The 10,722-nt window shown below is 56.2% G+C and overlaps 1 long non-coding RNA gene across 3 annotated transcripts; it reads right to left on the bottom strand.

Moving 5' to 3' along the window:
• Positions 1 to 1,891: 1,891 nt before the first annotated feature.
• On the bottom strand, positions 1,892 to 9,629 carry LOC112657672 (uncharacterized). Of its 3 annotated transcripts, none has more exons than XR_007412572.1 (3): positions 9,410 to 9,629; positions 9,150 to 9,299; positions 1,892 to 2,235 (listed from the first exon to the last, which is right to left on the bottom strand). It is a non-coding gene; the product is annotated as an uncharacterized LOC112657672 (long non-coding RNA). The 3 variants fall into 3 exon arrangements; XR_003135214.3 differs by having other exon boundaries at positions 9,423 to 9,629; XR_003135213.2 differs by lacking the exon at positions 1,892 to 2,235 and adding an exon at positions 2,654 to 2,844 and having other exon boundaries at positions 9,423 to 9,629.
• Positions 9,630 to 10,722: the final 1,093 nt, after the last annotated feature.

The following is a 10,722-nucleotide window of genomic DNA, read 5'->3' as shown; positions in this document are numbered from 1 at the left end:
GTTTGGGGCAGGATGACCGGGAAGGCACGTGTTTTCTCTGCGTAGACCCACAATTCCCTGGGGCCAGACCACTGTTGGTTGAGTGAATCAAGGCAAGTGGGGTGAAGCCGGGCTCAGGCAGGGATGCATGGGTGCCCCCCGCTGTGCACCCCTGCTCAGCCGCCTCACCTCCCTGAGCCTCCTACCCTGCGTAAGGGGACCGAAGCGCCCCGCAGCCCCTGCTCAGGGCCTCACTCCTGAATCAGGTGAGATGGGAAGTGCAAGTGGACTCACAAGACAGGCCACTGGGCTCGAGTCCCGGGTCCTGGGATCCATGACTACGGGTCCCCGGTGAGCCAACCAGCCAGCGCACCTCAGTGTGCTCCCCTGTAAAGTGGGTACAGCAGCCCCTGCCCAACATGGCTTTTAGCACAGAACTCAGCCTGTGATGGGAAGTGATGGGGTGGGGCAGGGTAGGGGGTATGGGCCAGAGTGGCTGTGGGGTGGCGGGTCTGGACCAGGCCACCAAGGGCCACAAAGTTTGTGTCTCTGCTCTGAGGCAATGGGGAGCCATGGCAGGCTCAAGTGCGGTGGTGATGCCCTCAGATTTCTTTGAAAGGTCACTGCCTGGGGCGTGGAGGCTGCATTGCTGGGGTAAGAGGCGGCCACGAGGTGGGAGCAGACTGTGGTGGCCAGGCCCAGGGCAGCGGCTGGCGGGCTGGAGAGGAGCGGGTGGCCTTGAGGGAGATGCAGAAGGGGAGACTAGCAGAATGGACTTGCCAGTCTAGCGGCCCTGTTGGTCATTTGCTGTGTGACCTTGGCAAGTTGCTCCACCTCTCTGAGTCTCGGCATTTCTTTCTTCCTCCCTCCCTCCCTCCCTCTATCCTTCGACCTCCCTTTCTTCCTTCCTTTTGCTTTCTCAGACTCCACACCCAGTGTGGAGCCCAATGCAGGGCTTGACCTGAGGTCATGACCCCGAGGTCAAGACCTGAGCTGAGATCAAGGATGGTCGCTGACCCACTTGAGCCCCCCAGGCTCGGCTCAGCCTTTTTCCACTGTCAATCTAGAGTCCCCGATGCCTCCTTCTTGGGTTGGCAAGAAGCCTACGTGGAAGCAAAGGTGAGGGCCTCAGCGCGTGCAACAAACACGCAGGAGCTGGCAGTCGTGATGCTTCTTTGTCGGGTCTGGCCGAACGATGGAGACCTCCTGGGGGTCTGACCTGGGCCACCAGGGGGGACATCGGGGACATCGGTTGGGGCAGACTCAGAATAAGGGCCTTACACAAGGCGGGCACTGGCTTCTCCCCGCACAGGTCTCCGCGGCAGGCCCAGCGGCGCTCGGTGAAGCTGTCAGGCCCCTGGCATCCCTCGCGTCCTGCCCTCATCGGCTTGGTCCCCCGAGGGCTCCCACCGGGCTGCACTCCCGCGGGCGAGGGCCGGAGGGGAGGGGAGGAGCAGACTCACGCTGCCCCTTTAAGAGCATGACCCAGAGGCGGCTCCGAGAGCACTCCTGCTCACATCCCATTGGCCAGAACTTAGCCACGTGGCCACACTTGGCTGCAAGGGAGGCTGGGAAATGTAGTCTTTATGGTGGCTGGCCGTGTGCCCCACAAAGAATCAGGCGTTCTATTCTCCGGGGGGAAAAGAGAACCGGAAGTCTCTGTTGGAGACAAGGCGCATGGGCCGAGCAGCAGATTGGGGTGGTGAGGGCGGAGGCAATAGATTCCTCTGGGGCCTGGATCAGTTTGGGGAGGAGAGGTTCCCTTCCACCTGGGTCTCTGCGGCTGCCCCTGGTGCCCCCACCCCACCTTCTGGCAGGCACAGCCCCTTGCACCGCACAGCATGTGTGAGCCACTCTCCAGGTGGGAATCCAGGGCTCCCTTGCCCCCCCCCCCCCCCCGGGGCTGGGCTGTGATAATTTCTATTTTCCTGGGGTGGGCTGTGCTGCTGTCTCATCTTGTAGCCAATGGTTTTTCCCTCCTTTTTGGGGTCATTTCTGGGATCAGAGTCCCCAAAGCAGGGCAGTGACAGGCTTGAGCTACCCTCCCCACCCTCATACTCTGGTTGTCGCAGAGAGTCAAATGGCCGTGAAGGGACCCTGGGCCCTCCTCTGCTCACCTCATCAGCACCAGGGGTCTTGAAACAGAAACCTGAGCACAGCGTTTCCTTTTCCTGTCGCAACCTGAACATGTCCACACATCTGGTCTGCAGCCGACAGCCAAGAGGGGTGGGATGGGGTGGATCGTAGCCTGGGGACCTGCAGGAGATGGAAGCTTCTGCTTGACTCACCTGTAGTGGTGCAGAGCCTGACACGGCACTGTAGGGGCTCAGCAAAGCAGCCGACGCGTGCCTGGGGCTCCCGTTGAGAGACTGGGATCTACATCCTACCCGTCACGCTCCTGGGCTGGGGGACCACCGGCAAGTTAGAGCCCCTGGCTTCTCCTGAGACCCTGCCAGGACTCCATCCTGTGGGCAATATAAATCTCAAGAAAGACTGTGGATCTGTTTTTGCTTTGGCTGCTAGGGAGCTCGTTGCCAAAGTTGGAGCCCAGTTTTAGGAATTTTACTCTTAGGGACTTTTTGCCCTTATTCCTTTATCTACATTCGTTCCCATCTTATTCTGCTATTTCTGACTTCACACGCGCTTAGGGACACAGCAGGAGAGCCTCACCTGCTTCTCTCTAAGATGGGAGAAATGTCATCTTCTTCTGCAGTTCTTCTGAGGATTGTGGGAAGGGAAGGGCTGGTGCAGAAAAGGCTGGCCGGCGGGTGCTGCTCTGCCCTCGGCAGAAGCAAGTGTAGATTTGGTGAACTGGACGCAGGCTGCGCACTCAGTCCGAGCCACCTCTGTCATGGGTATCTGTAGCTGGAACCAGGGATTCCATCCAGAAATGCTCCTGGTCCCAGGGGCTTCTGGAATCTCCATTCTCTCTACCGCCCTGGGAGTGGGCTCTGTGAGGGCCCCCCTGGTCCAGGGCACAGCAGTGGGAACCAGGGAAGAGTGTTCTTGTTTCCTCTCCTCACTCCAGATCCCTCCTCTCCCTGGGGGTGCTGAGGGGTGCTGACTGACGGGCTCCCCCCTCCAGACAACCTCTTCCCCCCATCCTTCCCCAGAAGGTGCTCTTGAGCTTCTCCTTACGCCTGGGTATCAGCTAGGGGGCAGGATTCCCAACTCCCTGGGCCTCTGGAACCCGGGAAATGGGACCAACCCAACTTTCTGGAAAGGCTGTGATGTCCTGGTATTTGTAAGCTTCCCCTCTTCTGCTTCTGAAAGATCTCAGATGTCCACAGACACAGAACATCGCAAAGCTGTGTTTTCATGGAGGAAAAAAAGGACTGTTTCTGGGGATGCGAGAATCTGCGATTCCACATGTCTGAGCTCTAGCCCCTGACTTAAAAAATATTTTTTTTTAAGTTTATTTAAGCAGTCTCTATACCCAGCATGGGGCTCGAACTCGCCACCTCTAGATCAAGGGCTGCATGCTCTACTGACTGAGCCAGCCAGGCGCCCCTGTAGCCTTGACCTTTAAACTCATGGAAGTGGGGACACTGTGAGCTACTTCAGTTCTTGTGTGAAAGAACCGGGCCTCTGGAGGAGGGCTGGGCAGGTGCCTGGGAGCAGGAAAGGGGTAGAGGACATCCCCAGTGGAGAGTCACGTTGGGGTTGGGAGCTGCCTCTCCAGCTTCTTCCCTCCTTGGCTCCCCGTATCTTGTTTTTCTTGGGTCCCAACACGGCAGAGTGTTGAGGTTGCCCTCAGAAGGGGCGCTAGCCTCTTCCTCTCAGAGACCACGAGGGCCCCTCGGTGTGAGGACATGAGCCGCGACATGGTTGGCTTGGACTCCTCTACGGCCTGCGCCCCGGCCACGTCGAGGCTGGGGGTGCTGGCACACGGTAGGGACCCTGTAACTGCACGTCAAATGAGCGATGCAGGGTTAAGCGAGTCTGAGCGTGGCCTGAAGCTTCTGTCCCCCCACTCAGGGCCCGGCGGGAAGAGGAGCTCTTCTCAGACCCGGGCCACATACGCTGGAGCCCCTCGGCGCTCTGCGTCAGGCCCTCGGCATCACTGGGAGAGCCCGGCACACGGTGGCTGTCGTTCCCTCACTCCCACCCCTCGGAGCCCCGCTGACCGAGCCCTGAGCTCTGGGCTTGCAGGTGCACCTGCCCCAGGACCTCTCTGCCTGGACGACTCAAAACCCTCAAACGTCGCCCGTCCCTGACTGCCCGCCCTGCCTTCAGTGGCGGCCCTGCAGCCCGTGACAAGCCTGACATCACAGGACGTCACCCCACATGCAGTCCATCACCTCGACCCGGATTCGACGCCCACTTTGCCTCACCTGCCTGCTCTCCTTCCTCCGTCCTGCCCCCTGGCCAGGGGGCCACTGTTTCTGGGCCTGTTGCTTCCCTGTGGCCCCTCTGGCTGCCTGTCCCCCACCCCTCTCGCTGCGGTGGACTGAATAGATCTGAACTGCAGACCCGACCATGTCACCCCCCACCCTCCACTGTCCCCCTGCTTAAAATCATTAACTAGAGCCCAATCCCCTGGCCAGCGTCGTGGGTCGGGTTGTCGGGAGGCCGACTCTGGAACAGGGCTTGGCAGCTTCCACAGGCGGAGGGTGGGGACAGGATCGGGCGGAGGGAGAGGCTGCGGCGACGGGCGTGGAGCAGACTCCAAAATGCCTCCATCAGACCAGGCACCACCCACTGCAGGGCCCCCAGCTGGGCCCCGATGGCCCCGGTGACACAGCCCCACTCGCACTCGCTGACTCCTGCGGGGGCTGCCTGCTGTGGGGGGTCCCCTGGCCACGCCGCTACCCTGGGCTCCCGGTCCTTCCTGGAAGGGACACCGGCCAGGGCGCCCCTGTGCCCGCCGCACCTGGGGCTCAGCCTGGCCCCACCGCACGCACCTCGGGAACGGAATCCCTGGTGACCGTTCTTCGTGAGGGGAAACTCCGAGGAGGGAGGTTAGGGGCAGAGGAGAGCTGACACCACAGTGCGTCTCAGGGCCACGGCTGATACCGAGCCCGTCTCCCTTCCGCTACCTGTTCTAGATCCGCCCCCACCCCCCACCTGTTGGTAGTGCAGCTTCAGGACTCGCCCGGAGGCCTGACCCAGGGGCCTGGGGTCCACATGCCTTCTGTGGTCACAGCTGGGCAAGGAAGCCCGAAGAGGTGCCCCCTGGGTCTCACCTGGTCCCACATGTCATCTTTGCTGCCCCCGCTGTGTACCAGCAGCCCTGCCTCTTTCTGCGGATGCGAGTCAATCCTGCCCGGACGGGTAGCTCTTCTTGCCTGGCTGGACCCGAGATGCCCGACTGCCCGGGCAGCAGCCACATGCTCCAATTTAATGGGACACTTTCTGTGGCCCCTGGTGAAAGGCTGTCCCTTTAGGGAATGAGGACGTCCAGCCTTGCAGAGCCCAGAGGCGGGGGAGCGGGAAGCACAAAGTTCCCAGTGGGTCATTGGGCCCTGGCTTCCGTCCCGGGACTGATGCACCCATGGGTTTTCACTACCTGTTGGGCACAGGTGCCACAGAGAAGGTGGATGTGACACATATGCCGTGTTCTGGAGGATGAGCCCCCTCCCCATCCCTGCAGAGTGCGAGTGCCTCCAAGCCGGCGCTGCAGGGGCAGCTTCTGAAAGGTGTGGTGCGAGATACGGCCATAGGGTCCCCCGTCCTGGGCCCCCTCCCACAACCTTTTGGCTATACAGTGGCTCCCCTGGGCTGATGCGAACGATGCGACTCCATGCTGACGGGTTAAACACTAAGCCCTCGGACAGCGATGCTGACTGAGGTCTGGAGGGCAGGGGAGGCAAGCCCATGCTCGAAATAGGTGTCTACTCTGGGAAGAACAAACCACTGGCCCTGCTGGTATGGAGGTGACCCAGTGTAATCAAGGTGCCACTGGGTGGCTGGTTGGTTTCCTGTGAGAATGGCACCATAATAAGGGTCGGCGACGGTCTCCACTGCTGCCATGCTGGACGCTCTGTGGTGGCGGTAGGTCTAGCTATCAGGTTTGATAAGTGGGAGTCCATGCTATTGGACCTGTGTGTACCCTGCGACTCGGCCACCATGGTCGCTTCATCCATGTGCCAGTTGTGGCAGCTCTGGGGTGGCCCATGGCAGAGGCTGGCTGGTGTCAAGCGGCTGGGTTATTTTGTCTGCTTGTTTACCTGGGGCCTCTCTTACGCTGGCTGTTTGCTGGTCTGCACTTCGTGTCTACTCCTACATGTGCGTCATGGCTCTGCCTGAGAATTCCTTGCCTCTGATCAATGCCCCACCCCCGGCTTTTTTTTTCTATTCATCCTAACCAAGTGGCCAGGCCACTTGTCACTACTCATGAGTCCATATATAACTTCTGTTTCTCTCTCCATGCAAGGTAGATGACCACCTGAAGAGCTGCTGATTTCAAGGCCGTTCTTGAGTGCAGGTGTAGAGCAGCCGGTGTCTGTCCTTGGCTCACATTCTCAAACTGAACCCACCCATTTGTGAACTGGATTCAGGCATTTCCTGTACTGCATGGGCACAGGCCCGAACAGAGGGAGGGTGGGTCTCATGGAGATGCCATTGGGGTGTTGGCCATCTCTTCCTGCAGTGGGTGCCCTCTGGTCCTGCTGGTGTTTGGTCCTGGCTGCACCATTTTCCTGTGATGGTGGCCTGCTGCTCGGCTCATTTGATCTGATGACTTGTTGCATCTGATAGAGCATATGGTGGGTATTGGAGAAGCCAGTCACTTGGTGTAATGTGGTCAGGCATCTTGCCTCTATTGGGCCAAATAGCACTCCACGAGTTGTTTCTCAAAAGTATAATTCTTGCTAGTGTCCAAAATCTATAAAGAACTTATGAGACTCAACACCCAAAAAACAAATAATCCAGTCAAGAAAAGGGCAGAAGACATGAACTGACATTTCTCCGAAGAAGACATACACGTGGCCAACAGACGCATGACACAATGCTCCACATCACTCTGCATCAGGGAGATACACATCAAAATCACAGAGAGATACCACCCCACACCAGTCAGAGTGGCTAAAATTAACAAGTCAGGAAATGACAGGTATTGGTGAGGGTGCAGAGAAAGGGGAACCCTCTTCCACTGCTGGTGGGAATGCAAGAAGCTGGTGCAGCCCCTCTGGAAAATAGTATGGAGATTCCTCAAACACTTGAAAATAGAGCTACCCTACGACCCAGCAATTGCACTACTAGGTATTCACCCCAAGATACAGATGTATTGATCTGAAGGGACATCTGCACCCCAATGATCATAGCAGCAATGTCCACAACAGCCAAACTAAGGAAAAAGTCCAGGTGTCCATCAACAGACGGACAGATAAAGATGTGGTGTATACATTCAATGGAATATTACTCAGTCGTCAAAAACATGAAACCTTACCATTTGCAATGATGTGGATGGAATTAGAGGATAACATGCTAAGTGAAATAAGTCAATCAGGAAAAGACAATTATACGATTTCACTCATTTGTGGAATTTAAGAAACAAAACAGAGGATCAAAGCAGAAGGGAGGGAAAAATAAGATGAAATCAGGGAGGGAGACAAACCATAAGAGACCCTTAACTCTAGGAAACACTGAGGGTCACTGGAGGGAAGGGTGGTGGGGGATGGGATAACTGGTGATGGGCACGGAGGAGGACAGGTGATGTGGTGAGCACTGGGTGTTCTATGCAACTGATGAGTCAGTGGATTCTACCTCTGAAACTAATAATGCACTGTATGTTAGTTAATTGAATTTAAATAAAATAAAATTAAAAATTGTTTAAAGTGTGATTTTTTTGTTGTAGAAGGCCTGGCCTTGCTTCAGTAGCCCAGGAGCCTGTGTTGTGATTATCTTACTGTGACTTGCCACCAACACCAATGTCACTTTTTCCTGCCGTGGAGACCTCCGCCCCGGTGAGTCTGCTGGATCCTGTGGCCCAAGATGCAGGCTGTTTGCACTGCAGCTGGGACATGCAGCCTTTGGCGGAGGGCAGGATGTGGGCAAGACCAGTGTCCCTCCGTGCGGAGCACGCTGCCTCTAGAACCTGAACTCATTGGGCACTCTGCTTCCCTCTTCATGGCAGGAGGTGCGAGGTGAAACCATTCGTCTCTCACCTCGGAGGGATGGCCCAGAATGCCTCTGTCTACTCCACCCTTTAAAGGATAAGGACACGGCAGCCCCTGAGTCATCACGGTTCCTCCTGGTTTCTGGAGTGTCTGTGTCTGTCTGAGCCCCTACTGGTCTGGCTCCTTCTTGCTCAGGTCCCATTGATGAAACCGATCACTGTGATTTTTTTTTTTTTTTTAATGGGACAAGGCAGTCTAGACTCTTCGTTCTATATAATGGCAGAGGGCAGGACAGTTAGCACAGCCCCCAGGAAACTGGAGATGAAACTGTTGTTCATTCCATGTGAATGTGCATGATTTCTGATCCCCGCCCCCTCGCCCCGTTTTGCCTGGGATAGAAAAAGAATGCGCTTGTCATGTCAGTGACCGTATACCACGTCCCCGAGGCCATGTTAGCTTGCTTTAACAAAGGCACCACCTCTGACATGGTCATGTGATCGGGCGTTCCTCAGTGGAACCCACGGTGGCTTACATCGTCCTCCAGGATCTTCTAGGTCTCTGCAGGGCCCAGGTTGGTGAATTGACCAGAGATGTGATGTGGACCAGAACCTGCATTTTTTTATTTCCTTAAAAGTGACACTAATCTGTCATCCTCTGTCTGAGATGTGGCATTATTTCTGCTTAATTTTTCTTTTTTTCCTTCTTCTTCTCCTTCTTCTTCTTCTTCTTCTTCTTCTTCTTCTTCTTCTTCTTCTTCTTCTTCTTCTTCTTCTTCTTCTTCTTCTTCTTTTTTAAAGAACGTGTGAGAGAGAGCATGCATGGGTGGCATGGGGGTGGGGGGAGAGAGAGAGAGAGAGAGAATCTCAAGCAGACTCTATGCCCAGCACAAGCCTGATGACAGGCTCCATCTCATGACTCTGAGATCAAGACCTGAGCTGAAACCAAGAGGCAGACTTGGCTTAACCAACTGACCTACCCCAGGTGCCCCAGGAGGGGTTTGTTTCCAGCTTCCGTTTGGCTTCCCCCACTCCTACAGTTCCTACCCCACAGACCAAGAGCCCAATGTAGGAAATGCATTCATTGCTAAGTATGTCAATTCCAACTACTCACCTGAGGATCAAAGAAATTTTCTAGCTGGTCTGTGGTCTCCATGGCTTCACAGAAGGGTGGACCTCGGATGGGACACCATTATCCCCTGGCTTGCAAGGTCCCGCTATAGTAGGGACTTTCAAGTGTCTGGTATCAAATCAGCTTCCAGATCTGCAACCAACAGTCCTCAAAATGTTTGGGTGACCCTTTTCCCCCACTACATTATTAGCTGAGAAAGTGGCCGTAGGCCCATTTGGTGGAAAAACTGGGGGGAATATTACCATGTGTCCTTACTGTTATATTGTGGGGCCCCCTTCCTTGGGGCTTAGCCAGTTCTTCAGCCAATGGGTTCTGCATCTACAGATTGACTAGGGAATGGAAATCGGGCAAGAGATTGTGGTCTTGTCTTGCTGGGTCCTCCCTCAGCCTTTGGTTCAGCTGTACCTGATTTCTTCTATTGGAACAAAACAGAAGTGCCCTGGTCCCGTCTGCTCTGGCCTCTGGATGGTAACTCTCTGCAGGGCCAGCTTCTGTGGCTGCCCTCCCACCTGGCCCACCATTGTGATGGCTCCTGTGGCATAGGGGCTGCCACCTGGCCTTTACTGCTTGGGTCCTACATCATCCCCCTTGCTATCAGCAGGCCAGGTCCAGTGACCGCCATTCCTGCCATCAGCCCTGGCTTCCTGCCAGAGGAAGCCCCCACAAATGTTTTAGTGATGCCAGCACCCCTCAGATCTCCAGGCCTTTCCCTGGAACATGATCACCTGGCCTGACATAGTGTGTCCGCTCTGGGGGGACATTTCCCCAGCCTTGGAGTGCTTTGTCACTGTCTGCCAAGCATCTCAACTTCAATCCGAGGGGCCACCACCGGCTCAGGCTTCAGAAGCTGCCTGGTAGTGAGTCTGCACTAGCTCCTGGGCCCTTCCTGGAGCTAATTCTGCATCTCAGGAGACTGCTATCGAATCACCAAACTCCTCCCGGACAGCCCTACGTTTCAATCTCTGATCAAACAGGAGTCCCATGTGTTGTATTCAGGCGGCATCCTGAAGCCCCTTTGGGGTACAGCCCATTTCTTCCCTTATCAAGCCCAATGCAACCTTAACCCTCATGGGCGGAGGTTGGGGGACGGGAATGTGGCAGTTCCCGAGGGGGCCTGAGTTGCTGTGAGGGGGACAGGCCCCCTCAGTGTCTCACTGTTAGCTCTTGTTAGGGAGGGCTGGGTGAGCTGCTTCCACAGGCTCTGAGGGGTCGGGGTGCCGGGGATGGGAAACTCAGGGGCATCTGCCTACCTCCCACAAGTCAGGGTCCCTGTTTTCCTGGCCTTGGCCAGGTGTTTAGTCTTCTTTGAACTTTAACCACTCAGACTTTTGGGTCCCGGGCTTGGTCTGTGGCTTTTTCTGTCCTGCCCTCGCAGGAGGCAAGAGCCTCAGAGAGGCCCCCGGCTTTCACACGGGTTTCCCATCTCCTGTTACTCACCCGCAGCCCTCGTCACCTTGCCATAGAGTACCGTGGTGCTTAGCAACAGCCACCACCCCCAGTATCCTCATGTCTCCTGTGTCCTCCACGTGTCTCAAATGCATGATCCGTGACACAT

Source organism: Canis lupus, chromosome 8 (assembly GCF_003254725.2).
Source record: "Canis lupus dingo isolate Sandy chromosome 8, ASM325472v2, whole genome shotgun sequence".
Classification (NCBI taxonomy): Eukaryota; Metazoa; Chordata; class Mammalia; order Carnivora; family Canidae; genus Canis; species Canis lupus.
The sequence above is the reverse complement of the archived record's forward strand: the minus strand, read 5'-3'. Positions and strand labels throughout refer to the sequence as shown.